The following is a 13,346-nucleotide window of genomic DNA, read 5'->3' as shown; positions in this document are numbered from 1 at the left end:
CTTGATAAACTTGGAAAGACTAGACAATCTCAGGGTGCCCAGAGCCACTTCATTCAGTCTCAGTCATATTTTAAGATGACTATGAAGAAGTCGATGTTGACCTAGATCCACAACAACCAATATGATTTCTGAGCTCTGGAACACCACCAACACTTCTTAAAGAGATTCCCAGACCAGAGACAAGTAAAACATTTCATAAGGTGATTATCTTAAACTTTATAGCCTGGTATAACAAAAGCAGTTTCTGGTTCACTTGCTGAAACTAGTATGTTTCCAAGTAATTAAAAACTAAAATACAGCTAGTTTTTACTAACTTATCTGTGGGGGATACATTCTAAGACCCCAGTGGATGCCACAAACCACAGGTAGAATTGGACTCTATATATATTGTTTTTTTCTCTATATACATACACATGATACCTATGATAAAGTTTAATTTATAAATTAGGCACAGTAAGAGGTTAACAATAATAGCTAATCACAAAATAGAACAATTATAACAATATACAGTTATGGAAGTTATGTGAATGTGGTCCCTGTCTCTCAAAATATCTTACTGTTCTGTACTCACCCCTCTTCCTGTGATGACATGAGATAAAATACCCACGTGATGAGATGAAGTGAGGGGATGATGTAGGCATTGTGACACAGCTTTAGATTCCTACTGGCCTTCTGATGATGATATGTCAGAAGGATTATCTGCTTCCAGGCTGCTGTTGACTACAGGTAACTGAAACCGTGGAAAGTGAAACCACGGATGGTGGGGGGGTGGCTGTAATGCTATGGCAAGTTAAGTTCAACTTCAATCTTCTTAGGAATATTGGGACACAAACCTGCATACCTTCTCAGATATGTGCAACCACCTCCCTCTCCCCCTTGCCACCTCCCCACTCAGCTGGGGCCTCCTCTAAGTCACTTTTGGACCTGGATGAAATGCCACACTGCAGGGCATGGGATCTATACCATCCTGAGTAGCCACAAAGGACCCGGATGAAACAACTTGGGAGTGCAGAGGAGTCAGCTGCCCAGTGGATAAACCTCGAACAACTAGGAACAGGAGACAGGAGGAAACCAGATAGGTAAATTCCCCCCTTTATCTTTTCCAAGGATTACTCCATGTATAATCCCACCTTGTACCCTTTCACAGAAATCCTGTTGGCAAGTGAACATGGCTGCTCAGTGCCCTGCTTTGTCTCTTCACAGCTTCTTGTGAAGCAAGAACTAGCTTGACAATACATCAAATCCATTTCCTTGCATCTTTCCTTGCTTTTCTTCCTTTTGTTCTTATCCTTGCAGACCTGGATCTATACCTCTCAAAAAAAGCATCAACACTTTAATCCTTGCCTCAGGCTCTGTTTTCCTGAAACCCAGGCTTAGACATTGGGCTTACAGGAATTAATTCCAGGTGAAATTAAGAAGAAACAATTAAAATGCATGTTTCCAAGACATAACAAGAGTCAAACATTGATAAATCCTAGGAAAAAAATATTAAGCACCTAAAACCTAAAAGACCAAGGCCAATACAGTATCAAATATCCCTGACTAAGAAAGCATTCAGATAGCAACAAGAATCAAATACAGAATTTCTTCCATGTGCTCCCCCACCACCAACTTCAGAGGACAAGATCAGATATTTTCATTAAGGAATAATGCTGTCAAATTGCACTCTATTTGTTGCCTGTTCAACATTCTTTCCTTCTTTCTTTCTAGCAGAGTCCTGACTCTATCAGTGTCCATGTCCCTCTCAGGTGAAAAGGGGAGGGATGCTCTATCCAAGGGTATATCTTTTTTTTTTTTTTTTTTGACAGAGAGAGACACAGTGAGAAAGGGTACACAAGCAGAGGGAGAGGGAGAGGCAGAGGGAGAAGCAGGCTTTCCACTGAGCAGAGAGCCCAATGCGGGGCTCGATCCCAGGGCCCCAGGATCATGACCTGAACTGAAGGCAGACCCTTAACGACTGAGCCACCCAGCTGTCCCTCCAAGGGTATATCTTGATCAGATATCACCATGGGTCCATTACTTTACCAGTGACTGATCTGGGGTTGATGATTTCAATGAGTTCTAGCCAATGACATGTGGAGGTCTGCTAGTGGGGCTTCTGGAAAAGGTTTCTTTGCTCTTTTGAGAGACAAGAAGAAAGAGATACTATGGCACCTGGATGTGATGCCTGGACTTTTAAGAGCCATCTCATGACCATGAAAGGATACCATCTGAGGACAAAGCTGACAAAGCAATGATGGCCTAAAGCAATGAGAGCCTTAAAGACAGAAAATCTTAGGTCCTTGACAATGTTGTTAAGTCACAAACTAACCAACCCTGAAGCTGGCCAATCTCTGTACTTTTACACAAGGAAGTATACTTCCTGGTTATTTAATCCTCTTTGGATCAGGGTTTCCCATTACATGCAGTTAAAAGCATCTTCACTGATGCATAAGGGATCTGGCTGATTGGAGAAGAATCTGAGTACCTACCATCACATGCCATTATACAAAGGGTAAGGTTAGATTTGAGAAATTACTCATCTCTGCCCTCAAGAGCTCACAATCTATTTTTTAAGACATGTAAAATACATGGATATATCTAAAGAAAAATGATGAAGCACAGATACACAGAATAAAGAAATCATTAATCTGGGGCATTAGAAGCAGCTTTCTAAAGGAAAAGAAACCAATATACATGCTTTTACATAGTATAAAGGCAGGCTGTCTAAATTCAGTTCATGTAATTCAACTTCCAGAAAGCAGATATCTATAGTTCTATCTGTCCAGCATCCTTTGCATGTGAGAGATGCTGCCTCCTTCACTCTATGTGAGTTCAGGAAGGGGCGCCAGACCCAAAATAGGCTAGTCAGAGCAGGATTTTTTTTAATCTTAAGATCATAAAAATTAAGCACCATAAGGGTGTGAGTTACACAGGTGTATGGATTTGTCAAAAGTCAGCAAATTTAACATAAAATCTGTGCATTTCTTTATGCGCAAGTTTTACATCGGAAGAAAAAAAATGTAAATAAATATTGAATGCAAACTTAATGATACGATCTTGAAGTCCTTAGAAGGAAGTGTACTGATATCTGTAACTGACTTTGAAATGTATTTTTAAAAGAGGTATTACTGGATAATGGGATTGACAGATATGTGATAAAGCAAATACAGTAACATACTTGTATAGTAAATCTTTTCGTTTGAAAAATTTTATAATACAATTCTTTGGGGGAAAAGCAAGCTGTGGTCCCACTCTGTGGCCAGTGCTGCGAGCTATGGCCCAGGAGCTGTCTGTGGTCTCGTTTCCCAAGGTATGGGGGGGGATTGTTTCAGAAAGCAAACATGCAGAGAGAACCAGGAATGAATAGGGAGGGCTTCCAGGAGTCTGAGTTACCCCTGGCTCCAGCTACCCCTGGGGCCCAGCTGTATCCCTGATAGTTCAGCAGTTACATCCAAGCCAAAACATTGTTTCCACTAGTTCAAGGTGGTTTCCGATCACTTACACACCAAGCAGTCTTGACTACTACACTAGCCTAAGGTAATAATAAGAACTATAGACAAAGAAAGATGGTCACTGTAACATTATTTGTAAGAACAAAATACAGTAATGACCCAACTGTTCAACAAAAGAAAAATGGTGAAATGTTGATGGTATCTTTGATGCCATAAAATAATACTCTTGATAAAATTTTAAGTGAAAACCCCACAAAAGTATATATATATATACATATATATATAACTATATATAATTGTGTATATACAAATCAATACAATTTTATTAAAAAAATAAACTTAGAAAAAAGATTCACAAAAATATACAAAATTGTCAACATAGGTTATCTGTGGGTTGAGGATTATTTTGTTTACAGGTCTACTTTTCTTGGGGCACCTGGGTGGCTCAGATGGTTAAGCATCTGCCTTCGGCTCTGGTCATGATATCCAGGTCCTGGGATCGAGCCCCACATTGGGTTCCCAGCTCAGTGGGGAGCCTGCTTCTCCCTCTCCCTCTGCCTCTCCCCCTGCTTGCACTCTGTCTCTCTCTCTCAAAGGAATAAATAAAATCTTTAAAAATAAATAAATAAATAGTCTACTTTTCTTTATTTTCTAAATTTTCTTCAATAAGGATATATTACTTTTAGAATAACCAAAAAAGAAGTTATTTTTTAAAAATTCACTGCTATTAAAGATTGTAAAAAATACATCTTACAGTTTGCTTCCTAGGCACCATTCCCACCATAAATGTTCTAAATGTTCACGAATATTTCAAATTAGCTACCATAACAGGTTTGTTTGAGAAATAAGTGAGACAGTACAGGGTAAAACACTTGGACTGTGCCCGACACAGAGTGGACGCTAACCATCACTGCTAACACCCTCATGAATGCCTTGTCTGATGGCCTTGTTTCTTACCTTAATAACAGAATTTAACACATCAGGCATTATTAACTCACTCATTTTCACCTCCTCTCTATTTCTGAATATCTGTTTTTATAACTGGCCTGCCTTCTTCTCCTTTTATATGCTGTTTCCAAATGCCTGCTGGGTGTCCAGCCCTGTCCGAGGCCCAAGATCCCCTACTGCTGCCCAAGAGCGTGGGCCTCCTCCTCTTGCGGCTAAGCCCACAGGCTCCACTCTGTCCTTCCCATCTACTCCAGCTCCTTGTCAGTTTACCACCTTTCCCCAAATCTTTAATCTCTCCTTTTCCACTGGCTTTTCTCTCTCTGCCTAAAAATGGACACATCTACCATTTTTTGAAAAAAAATCTTAACTTGAACCTACTAGAGCCACCCTATATTTCTTCTTCCTTTCGCACCCACACTTCTCGGACAAAAATCCCCAAGTCTGTCTTCTTGTACTCTCCTGAAACTTCACTTAGCAGGATTATGAATGGCCTCCTTATTGCCAGATTCAATAACAACTTCAGGTCTCATCCTGTTTGTTCTGCAGCCTCCGACACGGCTGATTGTGCACTCTGTTTGCAAACTCTTCTTTAATGTAAATTGTTCACACCATTTTGGTTTTCTCCCAATTCTTTGGCTGCTTTGTCCCAATCCCTGAAACCAGATGTTCTCAAGGAGCTGGCCCAGCTTTTCCTATTTTCTCTTTTGAAGATCTTGACTCTTCCCATGGCTTCAAATATTAGTCTCAAGGAGATGACTGCCATATTTCTACCTCCAGCCTTGACTTCTCTCTTGAGTTTCAGTCCTTCATTTCCAACTGCCTGTCAGACATTTCCAACTTGCAATCTAAGCTTGTCCAAAAAAATCTGATATTCCCTCCACAGACTGCTTCTTATTCTGACTTTCCCTCTGTAGTTAAAAATACCAAGTGAGGGGAGAGCACATACTAGGTAGGAGGAAACCACTCAAAAGCTAACCGCAGGCAAAGCCTTTCAATTGTCCATGACAATGCCTCTTGCAGGCATCTCTTCCTCTCTTTTTACTGGGCCCACTCCAGTTCAAGTCTGTGCGATGGCTATGTCACCGGCCACCACTCTCACCGCCTGTCTCCACCAATCCAGCAAATTACCTCATATCAAAATTAAAATATGCTTGTAGCCTACCTGCTACAAGGGTTAAATCCAAACTCCTGACAATACACTGAAAGTCTCAGAGTGGAGTGGAAGTCTGCCTTTCTGCCCAGCACTCAAATCCTCATGCTGCAGACAACTCCGTCCCAACCAAACCAGTCCACTCAGTGCCCTCTCCACATCATGCAGTCTCCCTGCCTTGCCTGCACAGGGCTCTCCCCTCCTCTAAGATTAACCAAATTCTGTCTGTCTTTCAAATCTTCAGCTTAATCCATCACAAAATATTCCAACAGCATTTTGGTCTAGAATGTTTTTAACTCCTATTATTATTGCTACACATCATGATTACCGTGTATCAGGCACGGTCCTAAACACTTTCTCTATATATTAACTAATTGAATTTAAATCTCAACAACGCTACAAGGTGGGTACTATTACTATCTGTATTTAGCTGTCAGGGAAACTGAGGCACAGGAAAGCTAAGCAACTGTCCAGACATATAGCTTGTGAACTTGTGGGCAGACCCACAATTCACACCTAGGTGGTATGGCTCCAGAGTTGGTGTTTTTAAACTGTTGTGTTCTACTGCTTATCTGGAATCCTTTAACATTTTTGCCTAGATCATGCTGTCCATTTGTCAATAAGATGCTTTGAGACATCTCTTCAATTTGTAGAAGGTGACAAGACAGAATTATGTCTTTTCTCCCCAGTTATACTACTTAGAAAGCAAGGGATGAATCTTCACTACTAGGGTTTCTCCTATTACTAATCACTATCAATAAATATTAATTTATAGATTTATTAAGTAAAAAAAATAAGAAAGTATCAGAAATAAGAGTAGCTAGCCAAAATTTAAAAATCAGGGCGGGGGTGACTTCAAACCATTTCCAAGTTTAGAAGTTTATTAGAATAAAGCTGATTATTGGCTGAGTTTCCATTTCCAGATGATAGAACAACCCATAATTACGGAATATTGGGGAAAAAAACCTTTTTAATGGTTATATATTACAAAATGTTGTAAGATAGGCTAAGTAATTTCTCTTCTCCTTAGGACCCTCAAGAATAAAGAAATGTTGGGGTGCCTGGGTGGCTCAGTTGGCTAAATGTCTGCTCGGATTTCCGCCCAGGTCATGATCTCAGGGTGTGAAATCAAGCCCTGTGTCGGGCTTCGCACTCTGCGGGGAGCCTACTTAAGATTCTCTCCCTCTCGCCTGTCCCTACCCTCTCTCTAAAAAAAGAAAAAAAATGCCTAGGAAAAACTGAGTAGTCTTGCCTGAAAGTAGAGAAATGAATTGTTATTAGAATGGTGAACATATAGCAAGATTTAAATCAATCTTTATTTAATAAATGGATGAGCTACCTTGGCCACAAAATTATCTAAGTTGTTTCCTGTAGAACACAATTTTTATGCAGAACTGCATTCCAGTAAGTCCAACATTATGAGTCTTCTGAAAAATGTACACACTGACTATATAATATGGGGTTACTCAGTTCTATCCAATCAAAAACTAGTTCTATTTTGGCAGAGCTGATACTCATTTTGGTGGCATTTAGACAAAAAACTTAATTCCTTCTTAAAGCCACTCTTACTTGATCAATATTATATAATAAACCACAAACAGGTAGTCTCAGTCCTCTAGCTAAATTTCTCATGACTCATGAAGATGATGTGAGTTAAGAAAGATCAGAGTAAGTTATTTCCTCCTTGGGAAGGGTGTTGGTATCAAACAAGGGTAAGCCAGCTATCTGGCTATCTTGTCAGCAACTGGGTGATCAAGCCCTGAGAAATGGACTCACCCTTAGTAAAATTCACTTAAGACTGAAATAGGCACTAGGATGATTTATTCATTTACAATAAAAAATACCTTGTCACATGGGTGAAAGAATACTGGCATGGCCAGCACATTCCAGTCCTGTAGTCAAACCACTTCAATATTAGTTAAAATGATAACCAGAAACTAATTTCTGAGAGAAGGAGGAAAGAGATCACTATGATTTCCAACCACTTCTTTTTAATCATGAGAAATTACTACCCTAGAAATCAGAAATATTTATAGATCGCATGATTGATGCATTTTCTCTGTGTAGAGAGAATGGCATGGGGATTAGGAATGTGCTTGAGGAGTGTGTACTACTCCCAAAAAGAAAGTGAGGATTCAAATAAACAAAGGCATCAGACCAACGGCCTTACTTTTGGGACTAGAAACAACTACTGCCCTATAAAGTGCTTGGATATATTCTCATGGAATTTATCTCAGTGAATTTCCTTTTCCTATCCTTTCACAAGCAGCCAACAGTCCTTCTGACTTTTTTTTTTTTTTTTTTTGGATATGTAAATACACACAGATTATCAAAGACTCCTGCAGGGCAAAGAGCAATTCTATCCATTTCTGCTGATTCTGCAGATCTAATATATCAGGTTAATCTTCCATTTTAACACAAGGGCAAGCATATCTCTTACATTTTTATTTCTTTTTGAGATGTGGAGATGAGGGAGAGTTAGGGAAAGTGCTTCACTTTAACTACCATGTACTGACAACATGACATTGAATTTTATGTTATGAACAAAGAAAATATTAGATAGAAGATGGAGTGGCGGGCCTTTAAAATCTGTTCTCCCGTTTAGCAAATTTTAGCTGGCACCTGGCTAACCATTTCCCAGTTTTCCTTGCCAGTAGGTGTGGCCAGTAATACCAACAGAATGTGAATAGAAATAACATTTCCAAGTCTTGGTTTTAATACACTGGGCATGCCCTCCTCTGCTATTATGAGTCCACCAGAGGAACCATGGAAGTCACATTTAAAGATGGCAGAGCCACCTTGGCAGCCTGAGTCCCATGAGGTTATGAGAGAGAGCCTGCCTATCGGCCCTAGACTATTAAGTGAGAAAAAAGTAACCTTCTATTTTTATCAAAATCATTGAGTCTCTTTAACAGAATGGCTTAATCTGTACCCTTACTGATAATAGATATTCGTAAAATTAAACATCAGAGTTGCCTATTAGAACCCCCAACCACTCTTCGCAGATTCATAGTAATGAGGTACCAATTTGGCAGGAAAAGTCACCTAGCGTGAATCTATTCCTACACCCTGGATACCTAGGAATTCATTGGTTTCTTAAGATAAAAAAGTAATGGTTGAGTCCATAGTCTTAAATCCAAAAGATGAGAAAATTACACATTACTTTGGGGAAATTAATGAGTTCCTTAGGAGCACATGCATTGTCAATACTAACAATAAGAAGCAAATGGGAGTGGGAGGAGTGGGAGAAATGGTAAAAGTATTCATTCTGATTTTAACACTGAAATCCAAATACATTTCAGGAGTGACAGGTGTTATCTACATAACTTTTTTTAAACATTTCTTATATATAAGCAGGAATGATTTCAATACCCCCAAATTATTATCTACATCAGTTTTTTCATCAAAATTTACTAAGTCTACAGCCCTTTTTCTTACCAAATTTTTAATCACTCACATCACATTTAACTAATATCAACAGTATCAACAACTAATGTAATATTAACTTTTTGTAATTCAGTTCAAACAAATATTACCAACTTCAGCCTTATTTAAATGTATTTATTCCTCTAAGCAGGGTTAATACTAATTTCCAAGATGGGTAGAAGTAAAGTAAAGAATCTGAGACTCTGGTGTCTGAATTCCTTTAGGACAGATGGCTGGTCTTGAAAGTATTTATTACCAGATGACCACTGTTCTGTTCAAGAATTACACTGTGCCACAGCCAACTTTTGATTATTTATGTTAACTGAAGGCAGAAGCACAGATGATCAAAACCAATCTGCAAATCACTTCTAGTTGGCTTTGAAATGTCTATTAATTTTTTAAAGAGATTTATTTATCTTTTTTTCAGGATAATATGAAAAATGACTTGTGTTTCCTGGGTACAAGCCAAATGATGGGAGCATAACTGAAGCTGGACCAATTCAACATGGGCATAACAATTCACCACAAATAAAATGGAAAGCATAGTAATTATAAGAGATAAATGAGATTTGACTATAAGTATTAAAAATAAAATATTTTAAAGCACAATTCCATATTAAGCTCTATATGGAATTAGACTCCTAGAGATGCTACTAAAGAAAAATTCTGTGCTATATTAGAGGGCACAAGCTAAGAGAAATAAATATATCTAGAGACCCCTTGGTGGTTGCATTGCCAGTCTTAAAGGTTTCTCACAGATTGAAGGGCAGGGATGTTGAGGGTATTAGTGCCTTCCTCTTAAAAGTTAAGGTTCTTTATTAATACCTATGATGAACAGGGCACGTGAATCATGAGCAAATTTTAAGTGGGATTGAAATGGTTTAGGAATCAAAAGTATGGCAGGGGCATGGGCATCAAAATAGAAGGACCACAGACAAGCAGACCTTCCCTTCCTCTACCTTGCTCCTGTGCCAGCGTGCCAAAGAGCTTTTCGTTATATCATCTGATTTGGTACAGTGCCTAAGAAATTTGAGGCATTTAATAAGTGCTAAGTAATACTACTATACATAGTGGAGATACAATAAATTAATATGGAATGCTCCATAGTGGGGCCCATTTTATAGATTAGGCTAGTAATTCATGACCATATTTTTGATAAATTGGCTTGTATTACAATAAACCTTATTGTATTACAACAGACTCACCGACCTACAGCATGGTACACACTTGAAAACCCCAAACCTATAAGGCATTTATTTTTATTTAAGATTTATAAAATCATGTCCATCTTAGGATGCCTCCAGGCGCTCATATGGTATAAAAGCAGATACAAAATTCTAACGAAAAGAAAAGCCAGGCTCTGTTCAGAATCACTTTTTTTTTTTTTAAGCACTAAACAAAACAGTATGTCTTATATCTGAAGGTCAACCTAAAGGGCCAACTTTATAAAGATTTATAAAATAAAAAGTCTAACCCAAGAAAACACTGCTATCTCTGGACACCAAAGCTTGGGCCAACTAGCAGGAGAGCTTTGGGGGTGCTTCACTGGAAGTGAATGTTGCGATATCTAAAGGTTTAAGCATAAATTTTTTTAAAAAAATAAAATTACTACTCTGAATTTAACTCCAAAGCAGAACAGAGTTGTGATCTCTTTCTCCTGCTGTGTTCTAAGATGTCTAATGCTCGAGTGGCAATACTCTGCACACGGCATCACCCTCACATGGTCTGTACTGAACAGGGCCCTTTTCTTTCACATACATTCACAGCTTGATCAGAAGGACAGGAAGCCAAGAAAACACAATAGCTGTCCTAATGCTGCACACAGGTGAAATGGTAAATTATAGAAACTTAATGACTATGTTTCTGGTAGTCTTGCAAAAGACTCCGAAAGTGAAATGTATATCATTCGTATTTATTCTGATTTTTATTTTTAGGCCTCCCACGCTACCCCCTTCCATATAAAAAGCATGAAAATTTTATTTATTTATTTATTTTTTAAAGATTTCATTTATTTTTTAACAGAGAGACAGCGAGAGAGGCAACACAAGCAGGGGGAGTGGGAGAGGGAGAAGCAGGCTTCCTGCTGAGCAGGGAGCCCGATGTGGGGCTTGATCCCAGGACGCTGGGATCATGACCTGAGCTAAAGGCAGACGCTTAACAGCTGAGCCATCCAGGCGCCCAAAGCATGAAAATTTTTAAAAAATGACTGTCAGGATAATAGAACGTTTAAACATATATTATTATTGATAATAGATAATAAGTTTCATGTTTCGGTTTTTGTTTTGACTATACATTAATATCTTATATAATGCTTTGCATGTAGTAGGTGCTCAAATATTTGAGGAAGGTGGGAGGAAGGACAGGAAGGAGGGAAGAATTCAAACAGAATAGAATTTTATAAAGTGAAACATGAACACAGAGGGCAACTATAAAATTTTCATTCTGGGATTGGCCAGCACCCTGAAATCTCTACTGAGAATTAGTCAAAATGCTGCTTTTTTCCTCTGCTTCTAGAAAGTTCAATATAAAACCAGCCATTTCTTCTGCTTGTATATGAGTAACTCTTCCTTGTGAGTTTGAATTCCTGAGGTTCCTAGATCACTTACACTTACTAAAAAGATAAAAGCAATATTTATTTTCTCAAGTAGGAAATATATAAATTTAATTACCTGTTTAACCCATAAGTTTATATGGAAAAGGGTATAGAAAGCAGAGATGATTATCAAAGTAATAGTTATGACTCTCAGGCTAGACACACACACACCCCCTACTCTCAACCCTTCACCCTAGCTGAGCTCATCTACTCCCATAGCTTCAACTCAACTATATGTCAGTAACTCCCAATTTGTATCTTCAATCAAGATCTGTTTCCATGTGCCAGTCCTTTACACCCAATTCTCTCCAGAAATCTCCATTTGGATGACTCACAGGCATCTCAAACCCAAAAGCTCTCAATACCAAATGTTTGGTGCTCCTGCACTCACCATGTACCTTTCTCCAGATAGCCTGATCTCAGTAAATGGACCACTATTCATTCAATTGTTCATGCCAGAAATCCAGTGTCAAGGGTGAGGCTTCCCTCTCCCCCACCTCTCCTGTATCTTCCACATCCACTCTATCACCATGTTTGTTGTTACTACTTTCAAAAATTATCTCAAACCCATCTGTTTCTCTACATCTCCACTGTTATCACCCTAATCCAGAGATTGCAAACTGTCATCTCAGGAACCCTATCCTACCTGCAAGGCTGTTCTGTTTCATCCACAGTATTTTTAAAAACTACTTACATTAGTTGCTAATACTTATGAATTGAAAAGTTTAACAAAATGATTTGGATTTCTGGCTTCTCTTTGAAAATTAAAAGACCTGGCAACACTGCCATATAATTTCACTTGGCTTAAACTTGGTGGGGCTCAGAAGAGGCTATGTCTGTTGACACAGGGCCTATGCCCTCCTGGTCTGTTTGCCAGCCACCCCTCTACTGTCTCCTAACACTTAGGCCAAAGCAAGTTGCTATCTATCAATGAAGTTTCAGTATCATTTTGTTTACATAAGTCTGCTCCATACATTTTGCTACATGACCAGTGAAAGCAAATGAGTATGTAAATCCATTCCAGCGCAAGTTCACCTTAAACTGTGAATCAGATCTTATCATTTCCCTAGCTAAACTTTCTAATGACTCCACAATGACTTAAAGTAAAAATATAAACTCCTGTTTCTATATATTAATAACAAAGTAGCAGAAAGAGAAATTAAGAAAACAATTCCATTTACAACTGCACCAAAAAGAATGAAATACCTAGAAATACATTTAACCAAGGAGGTGAAAGACCTGTGCCCTGAAGACTATAAAACACTGATTAAAAAAACTGAAGATGACACAAACAAATGGAAAGATATTCCATATTCATGGACCGGGAAAATTAATATTGCTAAAGTGTCCAAAGTACCCAAAGGAATCTACAGATACAGTGCAATCCCTATCAAAATGCCAACAGCTTCTGTCACAGAACTAGAACAAATGACACTAAAATTCACATGGAACCACAAAAGACCCCAAATAGCCAAAACAATCCTGAGCAAGAAAAACAAAGCCGGAGATATCACAATTCCAGATTTCAAGCTGTAGTAATCAAGACAGTATGGTACTGGCACAACAAGACACAGAGATCAACGGAACAGAATAAAGAGCCCGGAAATAAACCCATGACAATATGGTCAATTAATATATGACAAAGGAGGCGAGAATATACAACGGGGAAAAGACAGTCTTTTGCAATAAATGATGCTGGGAAAACTGGACAGCTACATGCAAAAGGATGGAAGTGGACCACTCTCTAATACCATACACAAAAATAAATTCAAAATGGATTAAAGACCTAAATGTG

General features: G+C 38.6%; 1 protein-coding gene and 1 long non-coding RNA gene across 8 annotated transcripts in view; one reads left to right on the top strand and one right to left on the bottom strand.

Moving 5' to 3' along the window:
• Positions 1-13,346, bottom strand: part of BTBD9 (BTB domain containing 9) — a 437,181-nt gene that overhangs the window by 321,673 nt on the left and 102,162 nt on the right. The window lies entirely within an intron of this gene.
• LOC113926655 lies at positions 691-9,703 on the top strand. Its single transcript, XR_003521382.1, has 3 exons — positions 691-726; positions 816-1,079; positions 9,386-9,703. It is a non-coding gene; the product is annotated as an uncharacterized LOC113926655 (long non-coding RNA).

This window comes from Zalophus californianus, chromosome 7 (genome assembly GCF_009762305.2).
Source record: "Zalophus californianus isolate mZalCal1 chromosome 7, mZalCal1.pri.v2, whole genome shotgun sequence".
Lineage (NCBI taxonomy): Eukaryota > Metazoa > Chordata > Mammalia > Carnivora > Otariidae > Zalophus > Zalophus californianus.
The sequence above is the reverse complement of the archived record's forward strand: the minus strand, read 5'-3'. Positions and strand labels throughout refer to the sequence as shown.